The sequence below is a fragment of the Bidens hawaiensis genome, unplaced genomic scaffold (assembly GCF_021521415.1).
Source record: "Bidens hawaiensis isolate Kalapana, Puna unplaced genomic scaffold, B.hawaiensis_p1.1 tig00012232_1, whole genome shotgun sequence".
Taxonomy (NCBI): Eukaryota; Viridiplantae; Streptophyta; class Magnoliopsida; order Asterales; family Asteraceae; genus Bidens; species Bidens hawaiensis.
The window spans coordinates 60,280-78,456 of record NW_027491991.1 but is presented as its reverse complement, the minus strand read 5'-3'; positions in this window follow the sequence as shown (position 1 = coordinate 78,456).

The window sequence follows — 18,177 nt, the reverse complement described above, 5'->3', positions numbered from 1 at the left end:
GTAAGGTCGAATCAAAAGAGGAAATTGGTTCTGCATGAAGGAATCTGCTCTGTGTTTTTGAAGAAATCGTAACCCTAGCTTTGAGGGAATTGGGGTTTATTTCTTATCTTATGGTCAGGGCGCGTGCGAGATTTAGAATTAAAAAGTGACAATCCAGTGATGACACGCAAAATTAAGCGTCATTGTTTCTTAGAAATTTTATAAAACATGACAGTTTTTTTATGACATAGAAGTTTTACATGTCAAGAAATCAGGGTGTGTCATAATTAGCGTGTCAATAAAAGTATATTTTGTAAGAGATAACATACATAACCTCATATTATTATTATTATCCTTCTTCTTATAGTTATTATTAGAAACTACCCTCCCACGCATGCATCACAAAGATCGACTAGAGATGTGACTCCCTCATACTTCAGAAGGTGCATTCCGGGACGTCTAAGTAGCATTGATTGGGCAGATCCAGGACAATCCACTTCACCGGCTCAGACTGCTGCATCACTCTCTTAGCTATCTCTCTAAAGGCCTTGCACTCACACCCTTTCTTCATGCATTGGAGCTCGTCACAGCATTGTTGAAGTTCTGGTGATGGTTCTTGATATGGGTTTCTCTTCATAGGTGTTCCCTGGTACTGGATTTGTTGTGAGACGTACCTGTTGAAATTATCGTAGTTAGCAAACTGAATACACACACACACACACACATATATATATTATATGATCCATCATCATGCATGTGAGAGCTTTTATATGATTTATTGCAAAATTATTAACATCTTATAAGAAAGGGAAAGCATAAGTTTTTTTTTCTTATGCATTACTGAATTATTGCTCACGCAGCTCATCATAAGTTGAAAAGAATATTTTATTTAACAAACATTAGGTAGAATTTCTTTTACTCTTCGGTAAGCCATTAGGCTTATCGACACCAATACCCGTGTTCGAGCTTTGAGAGACGCTTCAAAGTTTCGAAGCCAGGGCATCCCTTAAAAAAACTGATCACCAAACCGCCTAGGGAATTTCATATATGTCCAAAATTGGCAATTTCTCTCTCTAATTTGGGAAACATGTAACTTTACAAGCTTAGTTATTATACAATGATCTTCAATTATTATTTGAGGACGTATGTAGTTTTGTAATTCAGAATTAATTAAAAGAATTCTGTGATATAGCACGTGTATATGGAGGTTGTATAAAATTGCCTGAATGAAAAAAAGCGCATGCATGTATGTGACTATCTGAGCATTTGATTATGAATCTCCAACAGTACTTATATAGTATGTATGTATGTATGTATATATACCTTTGGCATTTGTTTACTGGCCTTGGATATCAGTTTCACTGCATTGCGGTTGGGAGCCGCCAAAGGAAGGTCTTGGTTTGGGAAAGAAAGGGATTTCCAATGGGAGATCGATCGGGTTGCTGATATTGCATTGTGTTGGAAGGATGCATAGGTTAGGAAGGGCCTGAGCCTTCTGCTTCAACTGTTGTGCTTGCTGAGAACCGAGGAAGGGTATAAAACTATGCCACTCTTGTTGCTGCTGCCGGGCTTCTTGGAACACCTGCTTCACTGCCGCACATTGGCATGAGTCGTCGATGTTTCGGAGTACTTGGCAGCATTGATTGATGGATGGCTGCTGGAACCCCTTCATAGGGAAGTATCCTTGGAATGGAAGACGGCCCTGCTGGAGGAACGTGCGGCACGGGCTAAGATTTTGTCCCTGTAACTGTCGGCTACACTGCCTTTGCCCTCCGAATGGGAAATCAAACTCGTCGTTGATGGTGGTGGTGACGATGGTTGCATGGGCGGTAACCAGGGCTGCGAAGGCGAGTGCGAGAACTATTAGTTTCGCCATTGTTGGTTTTGTTGTGTGAATTGAGGTGTGGTGGTGGTGGGTATATATAGTTGATTTAGGGTTTGCATGGGTGGAGAGGTGTATTTAATCGGTGGCGCAATATGCTTATTGTGGAGCGTTTAATCCGAACACGTACGAGTTTTTACATGAAAAATGTAGCAACTGGAATAATGGTTTGGAGTATGTGTGGGGAGTCAATGGTCTTGATGGTGTTTTATTCATGAAAAGTGAAGCAAGTGGAAGTGTGTTTTGGAGTATGTATGTGGTGTCAATGGTCTTGATGGGAATACATGATGAAATGACACCACGTGGACTTGAACCCGGTATGATATAATAAATAGCCAAGTAGCAAGTGTTTTAAAAAGGAAAATAAAAAATGAATGAGCATAGGATTCTGAAAAGTTATAGTACTTAAGCTGTCATATGATAACAAGTTCATCTTAAAATGATAACACATTACCAAATCGTTTTACAAATTTGGATGATGACAAGTTATAATCATGATCGATATAATAATTTGTTATGAATAAGTTGTTTAGTGTTAATTATTTCTTATTATTTTATGATGTAATAATGTGTCATTGGGTTGTTTCAAATTACACACAAAGTCATATTATATCATAACAAGTTAACTAGTTGTTAATGATCTATATGCATTGATAAGTCATTAAGCCCGCTAATTCACAAAGTTATTGAGTTGTAAAGGGCTTGTCATGTGTTAATGTTATTTTGATATGCATATATAACTAGCTTATGCCCCGCGCATTACGTGAAAGTTTTTGAAGACATGTATTTGACATCAAAAGTGTAAATACACTCATCAAAGCTTTGATTACCTGAGTATCAGATTTTATATGATAAGTAGTATTTGACCCCCGCGTTGCGAGGGACTGGGCAGTCTATTCAAGTGTCATTTTAGATTGTTTAACACCCACTGATTATGTTGGGTTTGTGTCTAGAAATTCAGACCACGTAAAAAAAACCATATTGACTTAAAACAAATCTCAAAAGGTTGTAATCACAATAGGCATAAAACATAAAAGATATGAAACTTAATAATGTAGTTGACTATTAGTTCATACAAACATACTTTGAAATTATGTCCAACTAAAATAAACTTGATATATAAGTATTATTTATTGATGCAAGAGTGCCACAAAACAATAAATACTAAAAACATCCAGGTTTGCAAAATTCTTCTCGTTAGCACAAAATTCATGTTTTATTCCACAACTAGCTGAGAAGTCAGCTAAATACTTTTTTTCATATGCACCTCAAATGAAATTTTTGGGTGAACCTTAAAGAGTTTCAGCAATCATGATGTTTCATATACAGCAAAGTTTTAGGAATGAAACGGCGCTGATGGATCAAATGATGAATAGTAAGGTGGTGGGTCAAATGATGGATAGTAAGATCTCTCATAAGTTGTGAATTGTAGACACTAAAATCGTTACCAACACTACCGTTATATTTTAAAAGTGCTTATTACCTTCTCAACCAATCCACAAAGCCTAAATTTAACCATTCCGCAAAATAAACTCGAATTAAGCACAAATGAACACAAAATATTTAATCACACACCCTACCGGCATTAACGAAATAGTTAAATATTAAATGGGATGTAAACCATTTAAATGAACATATAAGGGCACAAATAAGCACATATAGGGTCTTAAGCATTCTACTAGGCAATTTCTAATGTCCTATCTTATGGCTTTCGACTATGATACCAATCTGTCATACCCCAACCTACGACGGAAATACCGGGACGCGAACTGTTGGTTCACAGCTCACAAGACACTTTCATACAAAATTTATATGTCAATATCCAATTTAGTCATTTAATTGCAACCAAATACACAAGTCTCAATCAATTAAAAATATAACCAAAATCAAATAATATAATAAAATATCAACTTGTTTTTTTATTTATAACCAAAAGTCTTTTCTAAATGATCTTCAATCTTCACTTCAAACCAAAGAATAACTTGCAACTTTGAGATAATAAACTAGAATTAAAAGCAAGAACATAGCCGCTGGAATCAGATCAAACGGATGTGTAAAACTCAAGATATGAGGTTTTTAATATTTAAGCGAGCTGGTACTGTTCAGAATCTGATCTTTAAGTCAAGTTCTAACCAGTAGAGTCATAATTTCAAAACAAACATAAAAGTCTTATGGCCCGAAAACTATTTTTTACCAGAAGAGAGAGAAATTAAATAGTCAAATATTTTGACTATTATGCTCTAAAACGGCCCAGGATCAAATTAACCACTGAAACTCCCTCAATCACAGAAATTGATTGAGGGTATTTGTTAAGTTAATAAAAACATAAGACAACTTACCCAAACAATGATTATAACTAGGAGATAATCGAGATCAAAGGACCTTGAAGCTTGAAAGTCAAACCGAAGAACAAAGATTACAGAAGAAGAACACCAATGGAATACTATATGCAAGAAATTGAGATGGAGGCTGATGTTTGCAGATTATTTTAGGGTTTAGGAATGAGTATTGATTAAGTATAATACACAAAAATTGTTTATTTGGTAATAGTTCGTTTAAGGAAACCGAATAGTCAATTAATGACAAAATCGGGAATAATAACCTAGGGATTTTGACTTTAACAACAAGAAAACGAGTTTGGACCTGTTTTTAGTCGAAAATAAGAAAGATTTGGCAAAATTAGTCCCTATACTTCCATAAACGCAATTTTTAGCCCTTTTAAGCAAGTTTTAAAGGTTGTTTGATATGTTAATATAAAATGAACTTACCACCAATGATTACTAACTAAATGTGTGTTTTAGTGATAACAAAAAATCCAAATAAAATCCCGAATTAGGTTAAACATAAACGAATGTAAATACGAAAATCTGAGATGTTACAACCAACACATTCAAAGTATCCTTATTGAAAGGTGCAACCCCTGAAGAGCATAAAACTTTAACCGCGGCAGTGAAATGCATGCCCGCAACTTTCCGCAAACATTTTTTAACATTGGCGCACAACCCGAAGTTGTTAGAGTCGGGGACAAACGCATCACCACCTAGGGAAACCCCTAAGGGTTGGCCAAAAAAACGATAAAATAAGCTCAATGAAACCGTCACTGTCACCCCAATCTGCTAGCAACCGTTGAGTATTATGGCATTGCAGAGACTTCCTATTACCAGACCTGTGTTCCTGACGATTAGAAGGTCAGAAAACTCATATGTGCAACGTGGTAACAACAAAAGTTTAACCCATGCCTGAACAAACTCTGGCATAGCCGCCACCTTACCTAGAGCAACCACTAAGGCATGGGAAAAAGCCATACAACTATGAATGATGCTTTTAACAGCCGTGATAAGAAGAAAGATGGTACGGACAAGGAGAGCTACATCAAGCACCACCCTTCCCACCGAAACAACTTCACTCCCAAAAGATGTGGCTTAACAATCCTCACTTATACCATAGCCCTTATGGTATGTATATATCATAGATTAGGTCCATAGGCATTAGATTTTGCTTATTGTATCCAATAAGTTTGGTATAGGATAACAAAAAAGTTGTCCACGGCGTATGATGTTTACTTTTAACTATTCTCATGCGCCAAGCACATGAGGGAAATTTCGTAACCCCATGTGCATTCTTTCAAACCTACTTCATTCCAGATTTATACGTCGATGTTTATGCAACAACTAATACAGGCAAAGCTTATTGGACCCAATGAGTAACATTTAATATCTATGGACCCAATCCATGTTATATACATACCACATGAACTTTATTGTAGTTTTTGACTTTTTTTTTTCTTATCAACAATAAGCAAAGACAATTTATCTTATTTCCTGAGGGTCAACAATATAATTATAACAAACTTTTTTACTGCAGTTTTTGGCATGCATTAATTCTTTCTTTCTAAAGTGCTGTTTTAGATGTATTATTTGTTTGTGTTCATAATATAAAAGTTGATATATTATTATAAATTTTAATAATCACGCAACCTATAACAAAAATTATATTGCAACGTTCATTCATACGACCTGTGATAAAAAAATGGGATATTGGATTTTAATAATCCAAACTTTGTATCATCGGCCAGCGCTAAACCAAACTTTAAAATGTACTACAACAATACCAAGTTTTTACCTATCGGCCGCCAACGAGCTTTTTACTAACGGGGTTAGATTCTGTTAGTTTTTTATGACGTGAGTGATGACGTGTATGATGATGTGGCAAAAATAGTGACGTCGACTGCTTATGTAATAAAAAAAATATTTTTAACTTAAAATTAAAATTTTCTTACCAAAATAAACGAACCAAACCATTTTTTAAAACAAAAATAAACAAACCGAACTACTTTTTTAACCAAAATAAACGAACCGAACCACTTTTTAAACAAAAATAAACGAACCGAACTATTTTTTTAACAAAAATAAATGAACCAAACTATATTTTTTTTAACAGAAATCAATGAACTGAATTACTTTTCTAATAAAAGTATACACAGGTCGAGAGAGTTCCGGTCAGAATGCATTACTGGTCGGAAGTGGTTCATGTAAGAACGGTGGTGGTGGTTCGGTTGGTTTAATGCTGTTAAAAAAAGTTGTTTGATTCGTATATTTTTGTTAAAAAAAACGATTCGTCTCGTTGATATTTGTAGCATCCCGAAACTTTCGGGTCAATTTTGTCAAGTTATAAAAGATCAAGTACTGAAAATTAAAAAAAATCTAACATTTCAAGTCATCGCGCTACATGATGGACATTAAACCAGCCCATCGAGATACGTGATGGAAGTCTTACAAAATCCCAGATTGGGCGGTGTCGCGCTACGCGACGATCATATCCATCAAGTCATCGTAATACGCAGTGACTAGGTTAAGCAACTGGGACACGTAACGTACCACGTGGCACAACGTAACAGGCCATGATTCGTTTATTGTTGTTAAAAAAATGATTCGGTCCGCTTATTTTTGTTAAAAAAAAGTTGTTCGGTTCTTTTATTTTTCTTAGAAAAGTAAAACGGTGGTGGTGGTTCGGTTGGTTTAATGCTGTTAAAAAAAGTTGTTCGATTCGTATATTTTTGTTAAAAAAAACGATTCGTCTCATTGATATTTGTAGCATTCCGAAACTTTCGGGTTAATTTTGTCAAGTTATAAAAGATCAAGTACTGAAAATAAAAAAAATCTAACATTTCAGGTCATCGCGCTACATGATGGACATTAAACCAGCCCATCGAGATACGCGATGGAGATCTTACAAAATCTCAGATTGGGCGGTGTCACGCTACGCGATGACCATATCCATCAAGTCATCGAAATATGCAGTAACTAGGTTAAGCAACTGGGACACGTAACGTACCACGTGGCACAACGTAGCAGGCCATGATTCGTTTATTGTTGTTAAAAAAATGATTCGGTCCGCTTATTTTTGTTAAACAAAAGTGGTTCGGTTCTTTTATTTTTCTTAGAAAAGTAGTTCGGTTCGTTTATTTTTGTTAAAAAAAAGTGGTTTGGTTCGTTTATTTTGGTTAGAAAAGTAGTTCGGTTCATTTATTTTTATGTAAAAAAATGGTTCGGTTCGTTTATTTTGGTTAGCAAAGTCTAATTTTAATTTAAAAATAATTTTTTACCATAGAAACAGTTCGCGTCACTATTTTTGCTACATCAGCATACACGTCATCATCCACGTCATTAAAAACTAACGGGGTCTAACCTTGTTAGTGAAAGCTCGTTGACGACCAATACGTCGAAACTTGCGACTATTGTGGTACATTCTTTATTTTTGACTTAGCGTTGACCTATGGGATAAAGTTTGAATTATTAAAATTCAATATCACTAAAATAATCATAAATTCCTATTATAATAATCACACAAGACATTCAAATAATCACACTTGTTTATGGAAAATGTTAAAATACAAATAGAGACAAAAATGAAAAGTTTGAGAATTGATTGTGGTCTAAAAGAAGCTTTTAAAAAAATCAAGAAAACAAATATCATAACTCAATAAATAAATATGTAAAAACGAAAAAAAAAGTAAAAAAAAAAACTAAAATGTTTGCCATGTCTTTCTCTTTCAAAAAAAAAGGAGGACAAAAAGGACACAATGTCGAGAAAAAAGACACAATGACGTAAATAAACAAAAAATACAATGATAAATAAAAAAAGATGTGGTATATATAACACAATGCTGATCAAAATATAACACAATGTTGAGTAATATAACACAATATCTAACAAAAAGACACAATGTTATGGAAAAACATATAATCAATGGCGAAAATAAATAAAAAGACACAATGATATATTTTCCTTAACATTGCATCTTTTCTTTTTTTTTTTTAGAACGTCGAAGACCGCGGGGGGGGGGGGGGGGGGGCATTTTTGTTTTTTTTTACCTCTTTCATTTTATTTTATTTTTTTTGAGTTATGATTTTTGTATTAATTTTTTATTATTTTTTACGTTATTATTATTATTGCCAAAAATCTTTTTCATTATTCATTTTTTATCCCTTTATAGAATAACTTGCCCAAATGTTAATTTGATTAAGTTATAAAATGTTTGTAAGACTAAACTAATAACACATATCATCACATATGTTATCCCTGATCGCATCGTATAGCAAATTATGTATGTCGTTTTATTTGATGTTGACGTGTTGAACATAAAAAATGCAAAATGTAACATAAATATACTTAATAGTGATCTAACTAATATATTAAAGCAAAACCATTTTGTCCACATGTCACTTTTCTAGGCTATCCACCTAAACTTTCACATAATACAATTTTTATATATATAATTGTCACATCAATCACTAATTAATTTAAATCAAAAATCAATTCTAAATCCATAACTTCTAAACGAATACACCCACCCGTTTTTTTAACCCGATTATGATCCATTTAATTCAGTAACCCATTCATTAGATTTGTTAAAATCAATTCTAAATCCTAATATCTGAATATCTAAATTATTCATCGTTATATCGGATGTCTCCTTTAATCATTATGTTCAGGTATCACAAGCATCCTCCCTTCAATCATTATGTTTAGGTATCCCAAACATCCTCTGATGAAGAAGCTTCGTACGTTCCCACAGCCGACTGTAACCCTAAAGGATTGGTTTGTATTATGTGTTAAGAAATCGAACGACAATAATCAATTGATTCACATATCCACGCGTTTCGTATTCATAAAATTTGTAATCCAACTTCCAATTCTCCCTATTTTAATGTTATTAGTCTATTAGTCTATTAATTTAGTTTTTTTATTTGATTAAACCATATCTGGAGAGACATGTTAAATGATGAACGATAAAGGATTGATTTGTTTAAGATTTGAGAAATCGATCTTCAATAATCAATTGATTGACGGAGGCTTTTCAACGCGTTCCGTCTTCTTCATCAACTCTGTAACCCATGTTTCAATTTTTCGATTTCTTAATTTTATTAGTCTATTAATTGAGGTTTTCTTAATAAACATAATCTTGATTCATAAAACGCAATATGCATCATTTTGTTATGAAATTTTTAAATTTTCAAACATATGTTTTGACTATAATTAAACAGCATTTGGAATTGGCTATAATTAGTTTGACTATAATTTTTTAAGGTTTTTTAAAGTTTGAAATCTTTTAGTTTGACTATAATTACAGTACTTTAGGAATTCCCGATAATTATGTCGTATGTTTAATATATTTGGACTATATTTGGCAGTGCCAAAATCAAGAGTCGGTTTATTATGTAAAACATCTATTCCATTTCTCATACCATTAATTTGATTGATTCTTCTAATTAATATCAAATTAAAACTGTTTCTAAACTTAAGAGTTTTCACAAAAATAAACGTTTGCGGGTTTACTATATAACATACATTCCAAGATGTATTTTCTACATTCTATCCACCTTTTGCCTTTGAAACTTCTATCAACAATCAATGTAACTTCTTCATCTGGTATTTATAAATTTCACATTCAAATGTTGTTATAAATCTGATGGTTGTTATTATTTTATTATTTACCGCTTTCAATGGAGGTTCAGAGTTTTACAATGTTTAATGAAATTAATGCTTTTAAAACCTCTCCACCCGGTAACGAAATAGTGATTTAAGATTCTAACTATTGTGCATAGATGATTAATTTCCAAGGTGATTCTATAATACTGTTCTACATCATTGATGGTTTTTTTAATTATGATGTTTCATCCAACTTAATTTAAATTGTAATTACTGATGGAACTTGCACTTCTTGTAATGCAGACTCCTTCAGCTACATATAATGAAGTTTTATTATAATATTCATCTTGATGGAAATGGATCTCTATTGAGTGCATTGGTAACTATTAAATTTTCTCTTAGAATCAAAATGATTTATATATGCTTAGTTTTTTATAAATTATTTAGGGTTCTTCGTTAGATCTAATTGTTGTTATATTTTATTTAATTGGTGTATTTTGAATGTTAGAAGAGGTAGTTTGCATCCCCTAAAGTTGCTTTTACCATATGAAAGCATTTGAATAATTAAATAAATATTTACAAATCTACCCCTATACCAGCTATCACAAAGATAATGTGTTAAATTTCAATATATTTTAACTTAAACCTTAATAATTTTTATACCATCTTTATTTGAACTTGTAATATATTTTATTTCACATGTCGGTAACTAACATGCCTCTGTGTAAATACTAAATTGTCATAATATTTATACCACTAGCTTTTTAACAAATTGTGGACATATATTTATACAACTGATCATTGGAAGGAAAAAACTCACCTAGACATTTTATAAAAAGGTGATGGGCAGTTCCTTTTGCCGAATCGACAAATGCATCTTTATTTCTTTTTTAAGTGTTTCAAAAAGTAGTTTACATTTGAGTTTATATAGTCAACTTTGTTAGTTACAGACTTATCATTATTGGTAAATGGCAAGAGGTCTAGGTTAACAATGTTACACTTGATTAAGAGTCTCATGTTTGTGTTAGTTAAAAGATAATAATATTTAACCGCCTTATTATTTTTGTGTTAGTTAAGTTTTTTAAATGACTGGATTACTTACGTTTCATAGCATTACAATTCATATAGCTTGAAAAGACTTGAATAATATCATTTATACCAATTGAAACAATTATTATCACAAATTTAATCTTTTAGGGTGGAAGAAGCCAAGAGACCTCTAAGACCATCAAGCCTTGAGGATTTGCTTGATTTAAGTTCAAGACTATTTCTTTTTTTCACGTATGGGAGACATGACTATTTCTTCACGTATGTGCTTATGTTTATCCTGTTTATCCAGTATATATATCATTAGAAATTGTAAATTTGTATGGATGAAAGAACAGAATATTAAATCTGTTTCTAGGTTAGCAAGATCATGAGTTGTATGATGAGATTGGGTTCTTGCCTAATGATTTTCAAGAGCTTGTACATTATTTGTCATACATGTAACTTTGTATCATCAAAATTTTATAAGATTTATATTAATATTAAATTTAGGAATTAATGTATTTTGTTTCGTCCAATTTTAATGTCCTTTACTTACTTTTTAATTATTACAAGTACTAGAGAAGTATAAATAATACTATGCATTTTTTGCTACCATTTCTCTTTGTATTAGAATCATACTTCACCTCTTTGTGGTTTTTTTGCTACCATTTCTCTTTAATGAGCTGTGATCCCACCAAAGAATTGTAGGTTTTAATAGTTTCTAAAATTTGTCATTGGAATTTGTTGTAGGTTCTTATGAAGTTTTTCATCATTGACATTATTAATCTTCCAAATATATTAAGGAGGATATTTTGCCTATGAATTTCATAAAGTTTTCAACTGTCACAATGTTTAATCATAACAAACTTTCATTTCACATGTTTTACTAATTGAACTTAACCCACAATTAAATCTTTTCAAACTTATTTCATTTTCCCTTTTATATGATGATCAGTATTGTAGCAATTTTTTTCTCATGTCGTTAATTCTGCATTTCAATGGTTTATATATGTATAAAATTTCTCAGTCATAACCATTTGTACATGTCTTTTCTAAACCTTGTGTTTCTGCATAAAACAAGGTAAATAATTATTTTTTATAATGAAGTTCTAGATTTATACTTTACTTTTGTGTTTCCTTCTGAAATTGATGTTTGTGGAGTTATATAATTTCCATTTGAAACATGTATATTTCCTGCATCTTTCAAACATATGTATTTAAAGATAACACAAGTAAATTATCCTCTTTTTATTATTAATAATAAATATGACATATTTTTTTTCACCTGTATGTAACACGGATCACTATCCTAGTTTATACTCCTTAATAAACTAGAATAAAAATAAATCAATACCTTAGGTCATGTACAATGGTTAATGCCACATAAAAGACATTTACTGTCACATCATAATCACTCATTTTGACTAAAAAAACATGTGATGCCGTAATGGTTAATGCCTTTCAATTAGGGATGTACACAAAACTGGAAAAAACTGAAATAACCCAAGTGAATTAGAAACCGACGTTTCGTCTTTGAATTTTAGATTAAACTAAAATATCGGTTTTGGTTCGGGTTTGTGTGTTTGTGAAAAACCGAACGAAACCAAAGAACCAATTTATTGAATTACTTTTCCGTTAAATTGTTTATGTTTTATAAACTTGGTTATTTGTTTTTATGATTTGTCAACTTGGATGAGATTAAACTATATTAAATATAATTATATTTTATAAGCTCTAAATATTCTATGTGAAAATATACAATATATTCTATTAATTATTATTTAAAAAAAACGTATTAGGTTCAGTTTCAAAATGTTCGGTCAAATTTCTTTGGCCCGAAAATTACTAGCCCGATTAGTAATACCGAAAAAAACGAGTTGAATCCAAGACCAAAAATGAACGATTTTGAAAAAAAAACAAAACTTTGGTTTCCGTTTCAGTTTTTGCTAAAAACTGCACCATATACACCCCAATTTTCAATAATTACCATTTAAGCTTTATTGTGGAAACGTTCATGCCCATAATAATACGAAAGGAGATTTATAATATAACAAACTAGTTCTTCTGCCCGGCGCGTTGCGCCAGGGCAGCTGACAAAACTCTAATATTGAAACTCGAGCGTCGGTAAAACCCGAGTGTTCCGATGATGAGTCGACAATAATTCGGTTAGTATCAGTTATGTTCTTAGGGTATAGACATCGTTGGTAAAGTTTGAGCGTTAAAGCCAAAAAATTAATCTGTCAATTTAACTTATAAAAATATTAGCATATAAAAAAACAAAATATTTAAAACGATGTTTATTAGGTTGGCAAACCCGGGAGGTGGAAAATACAAGCGTTGTCAGTCTCGGTCATTGTGGCAGTAATTCGACACGATTTCAGTCGGTTTTGATTACGCTCGTTATGGTACTAGAGCTAAAAAATGAAAAAAATTATATATAAATATGAAGGTGAACTGATGGTCAAAGGGCGTCGGACGGTAAACCTACGTGTTGGTAAAACCCGAGCGTTGTCAGTCACAGGCGTTGAAGAGGCGATTCTACTCGAATTTGGTCGGTTTCCGCTAGCTTCGTTGTGGTACCGGAATTAAAACAAAAAAAAATTGAATTTTAGTCGGTTTCCCTTACGTTCGCTATGATAACTAAACTAAATAAAACAAAATAAAAATTACGAACTAATACGGTGCCGCCAAGTGGCCCAATAGGGCACTTGCGGCACTAAAGTTCTATTTTATATATAACTAGATTTTATCCCCCCGTATTACGGGTTGTTTTACATTATTTATTTTTAATATTTATATATGTATATTTGGATTTTAGTTTTATTTATTGTAAGAAAGTTAATAATTAATATAACTGATGTTTGATGATGAAAATGTTTCACAAATAAATGATATGTTATAATCTGGTTTAAAAGCTATGTGGGTTTAGTGATACCCATTACCCGTTTATTTTATTTATTATAAAATTGTTTCTTAATTATAAATAATATCTTTTTTTAAAATAAAATAGGATATTAATTTTTAGCATATCCCTATTTTTTAGGATTTTCATATCAACTATTTGATAAGATTAATTTTTAATATAATGAGATGTTATAACCTGTTTAAGAGTTATCTAGGTTTGGTGAGACCTTTACTCGTGAATTCGAGTCAAAATGCTTGAGAAGCCTTCATTTATAAATAATGCAATATTATGGTTCGTTTTTTAATATTTAGCTTTTGGATTTTAATTTTCTTTATTGTAAGAAAGTTAATAATATACTTAGGGTTTGATAATGAAAGGGTTTAATAAATAAATGATATATTATAAACCGTTTAAAAGTTATCTGGATTGGTGACCCATGACCCGCTTATGTTTTTTACTATAAAATTGTTTATTAATTAAAAATAGATATTAAACTTTAGTATATCCCTATTTTATAGGATTTTCATATCAAATAGTTGGTAAGAATAATTTTTAATTTAATAAGATGCTATAACCCGTTTAAAAACTATCTAGTTTTGGTAAACCTATACCCATGAATTTGGGTTAAATCAATGAGAGGCCGCCATTTAAAAATCAAGCCATCTAGTGGCTCCATAAAAGGGGGGAGCGACTACATCACAATACGTAGGATTTTAGGGGTTTCGTTTATATATATTATGGATTGTAATAGTAATATATAGTAATAGTAATTCGGGAGACTGTGTGCTTCATCTGTTGTGCATTGTGTTCTATATGCTGTACATCTTTTTTCATCCTTTTGCTTTGCCATCTGTTCATATGTGATGATACGGTCTTTATAAAACCATCTGTTCATTTCAAACACATATTTATTTTTTCAACTCATTCATAATCACAGGCACCATACTCTTTACAAAACTAATATACAAGATATTGCATTCCCAACATATTCCCACATACATCTAGAAAGAGAGTCTGACCGACATGGTGACGACAATGACGTTTGGAGATGGCTTTACTGAATCGATAGTGATGACGTTGATGCCGGTGGTTGCGGTGGAACAGCACGTATGACCGGTAAAAAAAGGATATCCGACTTAGATCGGTAAAAAAAAGGATATGCAAATACTTCAAAAATTAGTTCTATATAAATAGTTTTTATAATTAGTTCTTTTAGTGCCATCTAATTACTTCAAAAATTATCATTCATCCTACTTTTAATTTAATTTTGTTGTTATTCTGAATAAATGTAATTCGATAGTTACGGTGGGTAGGCTAGAGATAAAAGAACCGCAAGCCCGAGGACCAACTCAACACCTAAATAGGCTAATTAGTTGATCGAATGGTTTCGCGTCCGAGTACCAACACAACATAGGCTAATTAGTTGTTCGAATGGTTTAACCCACCGCTAAGCTCTTCAATTTGACAGCAGTGATAACTTGATTTACTATAATCTTTATTAAGTTACTTTTGTTCAATGAGGAGCTCACTTTGGATAACATCAGTAGGTTGGTTACCAATATTTGCAAATCCTTCATTTGATGCATTATTGTGTTATATCTAATGTGAGCTATGTTAGACTGTTTGCTTCGGTAAGTGGACGATATTTTTATGTTTACCACTTTTACATATGCAACTATGTTGTGTTGGTTTATTTAGATGTTTGTTTATCGTTTAACAGTCAAAGCCCAAGGCGGAAAGATTGAGTATTGGTACAGTCGCTTTGTTGATTGCGCCCACATCAAGTATATTACATGAGAGGGTTATACTATTATGTTTAATCGGCTGGATCCACTTCGATATTGGTGCAATGATGCATAGCTAAGCGTTGAGGGAAATGATGGTCGAGTCTTCAATTGTGAAACAAGCAATATATTCATATCTGTTTTTCACCCTAATTTTTATGACTTATGACTTTTAAATGCTGAAAGTCAAATTTGATGAGTAGAAAAATATTGTGTTGATTGTTTTGGTGCTGCAATTTATTTGCAGCTACAACGACTCAATGAGTTACCATTTCTATTTCTGAGCTTTCTAAAACTTTCTTGATGTTGATGTGATGATGCGTAGCTGAATATTGAGGGCTAGGACGTTCGCCTCGCCTGACCCTTTTGTTGTGAAAGTTGCAACTGATTTGCATCCTAATTTGATAACTTTTGACTTCTAAAATGGTTGAAAGTCCATAAAATATTGATATGTTCATTGTTTTGGCGTGGCAGCTTATTTGCAACTACGATGAGCTAGGAATTTCCAGCCTTCTAAAACTTTTTTTGTTTGTGACTGATTTTGTGGTATTGCTTGGACGCCTTCGGTTGCGGTTTTATACTCCCCCCCCTTGCAACGCGGAGGGTCACAATACTAGTTGTATTTTAAATAACTAATTTTCAACAACCTTTCATATTTTTTTTGCTTGCTTGTAGAAATATAAGATTGATATAAAAATCATTTCTTTATATGAAACTGTAAAGCATAAATAAACAAGTTAATTAAATTTGACTACCCAACTATCCAACTCAGTTGAAGACGTTTGTTTGCGACCTGTGAATAAATAATGGGATTTTGGATTTTAATAATCTACACTTTGTGTCATCGGCCGGCGTTAAAATAAACTTTAAAAATGTACTACAGCAATCCTAAGTTTCGACCTATTGGCAGACAACGAGCTTTTTACAAACGGGGTTAGATTCCGTTAGCTTTTTATGACATGCGTAATGACGTGTATGACAAAAATAGTGATGTAGACTGTTTATGTAGTAAAAAAATATTTTAAACTAAAATTAAAATTTTCTAACCAAAATAAATGAACCGACCATTTTTTAAAACAAAAATAAACAAGCAGAACTACTTTTCTAGCCAAAATAAACGAATCGAACCACTTTTTAAACAAAAAAAAAATGAACTGAACCTCTTTTTTAACAAAAATAAACGAACCGAACTATATTTTTTAACAAAAATCAACGAACCAAATTACTTTTCTAATAAAAGTATACTCAGGTCGAGAGAGTTCGGGTCAAAACGCATTTCTGGTCAGAAGTGGTTCATGTCAGAATGATGGTGGTGGTTTGGTTGGTTTAATGCTGTTAAAAAAAGTTGTTCAATTCGTTTATTTTTGTTAAAAAAAAAGCGGTTCGTCTCGTTGATATTTGTAACATCCCGAAACTTTCGGGTCGATTTTGTTAAGTTATAAAAGATCAAGTATCGAAAATGAAAATTCTAATATTTCAAGTCATTGCGCTACGTGATGGACTATAAACCAGCCCATCATGATATGCGATGGAAGTCTCACAAAACCCCATATTGGGCGGTGTCGCGCTACGCGACGACTATATCCCTCAAGTCATCGCCATAAGTAGTGACTAGGTTAAGTAACTGGGACACGTGGCACAACATGACAGGCCATGATTCGTTTATTGTTAAAAAATGGTTTGGTTCGTTTATTTTTGTTAAAAAAAAGTGGTTCGGTTCTTTTATTTTTCTTAGAAAAGTAGTTCGGTTCGTTTATTTTTGTTAAAAAAGGTGGTTCTGTTCGTTTATTTTGGTTAAAAAAGTAGTTCAGTTCATTTATTTTTGTTTAAAAAAATGGTTTGGTTCGATTTGTTTATTTTGGTTAGCAAAGTTTAATTTTAATTTAAAAATAATTTTTTACCATAGAAACAGTTGACGTCACTATTTTTGCTACATTAGCGTACACGCCATCATCGATATCATTAAAAACTAACGGAGTCTCACCCCGTTAGTGAAAAGCTTGTTGGCGACAAATATGTCAAAACTTTGGACTATTGTGATACATTTTTGTTTTTCACCTTTTTTGTTTTTTTTTATTTTTTTTTTGAGTTATGATTTTTGTATTAATTTTTTATTATTTTTAAGTTTTATTATTATTATTTTTTTTTGCCAAAAATCTTTCTAATTATTTATTTTTTTAATCCTTTTATAGAATAACTTACCAAACGTTATTTGATTAAGTTATAAAATGTTTGTAAGACTAAACTAATAGCACATACACATATATTATCCCTGATCGCATCATGTAGCAAATAATATATGTCGTTTTACTTGATTTTGACGTATTTCTAGACATAACGTGTTAAACATAAAAAACTGCACAACGCAATACAAATATACTTGGCTGTGATTCACTCTTCAATAAACTAGAAGAAAAACAAATCAATACCTTAGGTCACATGCAATGGTTAATGCCACATAAAGGATATTTCAATTAGAGATGTGCATGAAACCGAAAAACTGATCCAAAACCCGAAAAAAAAAAACGAAATAACTCGACCGAATTAGAAACCAACGTTTCGCTTTTGAATTTTGATTAAACTAAAATATCGGTTTTGGTTCAGGTTTGTGTGTTTGTGAAAGACCAAACGAAATCGAAGAACCAATTTATTGAATTACTTTTCCA